General features: G+C 34.3%; 1 pseudogene; it reads right to left on the bottom strand.

Moving 5' to 3' along the window:
* Positions 1–2,720: 2,720 nt before the first annotated feature.
* The window catches only part of LOC107727898 (39S ribosomal protein L28, mitochondrial-like), a 4,955-nt pseudogene continuing 2,571 nt past the window's right edge, over positions 2,721–5,104 (bottom strand).

The following is a 5,104-nucleotide window of genomic DNA, read 5'->3' as shown; positions in this document are numbered from 1 at the left end:
TTAAACTGGCAAAGCTTACATGAGTTTAGTTTAAACACAGATATCAACGTGTGCTCTTCAGGTCTCACCTGTTCGCGCGTGCTATCAGCACCCGGGTGATGACAGAATAAATGACTGCTCATATTCCAGCAAACAGCATTCGCGTTGAACTAGGGCTGCACAATTAATCGAATTTCTAATCGCAATTACAATTATGGATGCCACAATTACGTAATCGTTCAAAGCGGCAATTAATCATTCAAAGTCCACTTATGTTATTCTGTGTGCTTAAGATGTGTTTTTTTTCTTTCTATAGGTAATCTTAAGGGTTTTTCCACTGTTTTAATTCTAGTTTTAATATAACATAACATTTGAGACTTAATGCTATAGAAAAGCAATAAGTTTTTCAGCTTGTTTATTTTCATTGGTTGCTTCAAACAATGGTATAAACATCATTCAATGTAAATTGTGATAATCGTAATTAATAATCGCAATTACAATTTCAAGGGAATAATCGACAATTATGATTTTTGTCATAATCGTGCAGCCCTAAGTTCAGCTTTTAAAAACGCGTCTCTTGAACTTGTGCTTTTGAATTTTTTTCATTCCACTGCCTGTGTCTCATGTTTTTAAACACAAAGAAATCTTCTAAGCTTGCTAACCAAAGTCTAACTGAAAACACACACACAAAAAATTGGCTTTGGTAATATGTTTATGTAATTTAAAATACATTAACACATTTTATTAGGTCAGAGGGAAATTTGGATTGGAGCCCCACCCACAAAGAAATCTAATTGGTCTAAAATTGGTCTTAAGTTGTATATTAAACATCAAACATGTTCTGATTGGCTGCTTTGCACAGGATTTTATTTTTCAGTGAGAATAGTCAAATTACCCTGGAAACTTGACATGTCACAGCTGGTTATGTCATGATGTGAACTTATAGGAAACTGAAATGAATGTAGTTGATGAGTCAGTGGCAAAAAGATAGTGATTTTTGTCTGTGTCTGTCATATCAATGTTGAAGGAAGCTGGGTTCACAGTCATAACCATTGGAAAGCATTTTGTTCATTTATACACATATAATGTCTGTAATACTGCTGTGATTTTTATTGTGCTGTGTAAAAATCCTTTAGTTGCATTCAAATATTGTCACATTCTGCTTCTTATAGTGTGTTGTTGCTGTCAATATTAAAATCAATTGTTCTGGAAAATGACTCAATTTTGCCGTCCCTTAGTGTTCTTGCTTTATTAGTCACTGGCTAATTCATAATTTCTGTCTCGAGAGTGGGCGGCACTAAGGCCAAAGTCCAACCAAATCTACCTCACCACATTCACATTAGCTACATTTACTTGCATCCAAATAATCAGTTAGTAATCTGATTGTAAGGCCTTCATGTTAACACCACAATCAATATGAGTTCAATCCAGAAATACATTTCCATCAGTCTGAAAGGAATTCAAACCTTCCAAATCCTTGATTTCATGCCATATGTGTTTTTATATTTAAGAGCTACATGGGAATCAGAAAAAAAGAAGTTCAGTCACTTCCTCATTCACTACAGCTATTGTTGTGCTTTGTTGCACTTCTCTGATACTATAGAGTTCAGAGCACTAGCTACACACATTCAACATGCCACAATCTCTGACAAAATCGACTCCCAGTCTTTCGTCAAACTTTTAAGTATACTTAAATTGTTGCTTTGTTATTTTATTCAAGCTTTCATTATTACCTAATAGCCTAACCTCAGTGATTTTAAACAATAGATATTTGTGTGTGTGTGTGTGTGTGTGTGTGTGTGTGTGTTGTGGCTCCCATGAGAAGTGATTTCACACCTTGGTTCACATGACTCAAGGTGACCTTTAACAACTATTAATGTGAACAACAAAGTTGGCGCTATCTCTCTGTCTGTGTGTGTTGCAATGTTGTAAAGCCTCATAGAAAGTCCAGTATTGGGCAATGGGATTGTATAAAACGCATGGCGCCAAAAGGAAGGCTTTTAGACAACACACATTTGCACTCCTGAAATAACTAATTGCTTTAAGCATTAACCGCTAGAGCGCCAAAAGTTACATAGTGCTGCTTTAAATGTTTTGTAATGTCAATTTACGATTCTGAATTTATTTTTGACAGGAACGTCACGTACTGTGTTCAGAATGTAATTCTGTCGTAGCTTCTGAACAAGCAATAAGAGTGCTTAAAAACATTAAGTTAATGAGTAAATACATTTTAGACCCAATATTGGCACATACCTGTCTATTTTGTTATTTTATCGACAACAGTTCCAGAAATATGTAAATAATATGTATACGTAGCTTGGATAAAGTGTCATTGAAAGATGCTCACCAATAATTAACAGACTTTCATGAACGTGCAAACACAGACAAGCGGAATGATACAAACACATTCGGTGACCGGAACTAGCTCTTCTATAACGTGCAATACACTATATACAGTTTACTAGTAACAAAATTGTAATAATAAACACTCTCATTATATGCTGCATCAAGCTAACATGGTTCACACAACCAGAACCTTCGGGGAAAGTTCTGATAGTTAAATAAATAAAACCTATAATTAACCATTAGAGAAATTCTGTATTAATTCTCATAATTAAAGGTAACAAAAATAGAACCTGAAAGAACATTCCTAGAAAGTTAGGATTTGGTTTCCAAAAGATAATGTTAGTAGGACATTCCAGTTTCCAAATAGCCAGAAAACAAGTAATTCCAGTCAGATTAGCTGATTCAATTTATTATGAAGTAAAAATGACATATTTACAGAAAATAAGCATGTTGTTGTTGGTGATGATGTTAGTACAAAATAAATACATTGTTTATTCTCCAGATTGTATGACAGACATGGAGGATGCCAGAGAATAGAATAATAGTCATCATTTTTTCTCCACAATCTGAGGCTCTGAGAGCTTCTTAATGGTGAGCTCCTCCACAAGCTTCTTCACCAAACTGTTGTGAAGAGGCTCTGGATCCTGAGAAAGAAAAAACGGAGTAATATTTATCTGATGACAGCTATCGGACATGCAGTGACCATCTTTCATATCCCCGTTCATTTCATTACCTTCTTTTCCAGTAGTCTCTGTTTCTCTACTGCTTCCTCTAGGCTCAAGCCCATCCATTCAGCCTCTTCCTCTGGGATCTCAAACTGCTGCTTGTAAGAATTGAGAGAAAGTAGAGTGAAGAAAACACACAGGATGATTATCAACAACATATGGCTGCAAATATACATAACCACATAATCAACTCATCTCACCTTGTAGCGGTTGTAGATTTTTTAAATTGAGACGGATCATCAGGGTACAAATCCGTGTCTTTCCGCGCCAGACGTAAAAGCATTGCACGTTTTAGATCCATTCCAAACTTGGAGTTCAAATCTTGCTTTGGGGTCTGCTTTGAAAGAGATACACACAATATATCCACCACATTTTGCTGTGAGATTTTCTCCTATAAATTATTTAAAAAATGGATTCTTATGTAAAGGGTTACAATACACTGAACCGAATGACCCTTTACACAAGAAAAGTTTTAAAAACTATTTACATACATTCTATACTTAGTAAATGACATATTTTACACAATAATGTAATATAATAATAAATATACAATAACGAATACAATTTTATATAATATATATTACTATATAAACATTATTATATAAAACTTTTTTAATTCATCCCAAAATAATAAAACATATTTAATGCCAGACTTGTGTGGACTTGCAATAGTTGAAATAATTTTATACAACTTACATTAATACATAAAAATATATTAGATAAAACTATCATAATTTTGTAAAATAATTAAAACATACTAAATGCCACAGATATGTGTGCTTCATTTTTTATATAAAAAAATGAATTATATACAATTTTAAATAAAACCATTTTATACAATTTATTCCATAAGCACATATTATTATATAAAATTATTGTAATCTTTGTCAAATGAAAAAGCACACTAAATGCCATAGACTTTTGAGGACTCAATTTTTAAAATAGAATAATAAATATACAATAAAAAATGTATACAATAAATATTACTATCATAAACATAAAAGTATAATTTTTAATTTGTGAAATTTTAATATTTGTGAAATGATAAAACACATTAACACAGACTTTTGAGGACTGCTCACCAGGTAAGCCTCACCTTAAGAATGTAGAAGTCGAAGCCAAAAGCAGCATCAATAAGGTCCAGTGTGCGAGCTGTGACTGTTACAGTAAACTTTTGGTCGAGGATCTCACTGTACAGCTCTCTGTTAAACAGCTGCGGCTTCCAGGATTTGCGCAGTCTTGTAGAAAGCTGGTGTGACAAGTACATATTACATACTATCACTGATAGCACACGTACATCAAGGAGACGTCTATTTGACATCTGCAAGACGTATTGTTTAGAGTGTTCGCTCATCTGCAATACATCTATAGGACGTTTCCTATCAGATGCCAAATAGACGTTTAGGAGATGTCTTTAAGATGTTTATCATTTAGAATGTATGTAAAACTGACGTCTGAAAGATGTCTATCAGACGTTTGTACAGAGCAGATGCTTTCCAGATGAAGCGATCTTTAACAGACACCTTGCAGTCAGACGTATGCGCGCTATCTGGGGTAGGATAAGTCGTCTTCAGGAAACATTCTGATTTATCCATTATTTAAATAAAAGAACCCAAATCAATATTCAATATTACTGTAGTACAATATTACCTTGTCATCTTTGGCATATCTAAAGCCAGATATCCAGCCTTCTCCACCCCAGAGTCCGTCCTGTGATTCTGGCGGATGGTGGATACTTGTGTAGAGGCATTTTAGTGGACAAAACCTTACAAAGAAAGGTAGAGTAGGTACATAAATCACGCCAGGGCTCCAGACTAACATTTGAGAGCAGTGGCACCAGCGCCACTAAGCTCTACAGATGGTGGCGCCAGGAGCAGATTTGGTAGCGCTGGGGGTGGTGTGTGGGAGTATTAAAATATAGATCATTTAATCATAAAATTACTATTGTTTTGCAAGTGCAGTTACTAATAATTCATGATCATTTCTTGTTTTTCTTTTGTTTATTGTTTATACAGATTTGACAGTAAAGCACTAAGCTTGAGTTAAGATGCATA

The sequence above is a fragment of the Sinocyclocheilus rhinocerous genome, unplaced genomic scaffold, assembly GCF_001515625.1.
Source record: "Sinocyclocheilus rhinocerous isolate Xijiao unplaced genomic scaffold, SAMN03320098_v1.1 scaffold877, whole genome shotgun sequence".
Classification (NCBI taxonomy): domain Eukaryota; kingdom Metazoa; phylum Chordata; class Actinopteri; order Cypriniformes; family Cyprinidae; genus Sinocyclocheilus; species Sinocyclocheilus rhinocerous.
This window is presented reverse-complemented; position numbering and strand designations above follow the sequence as displayed.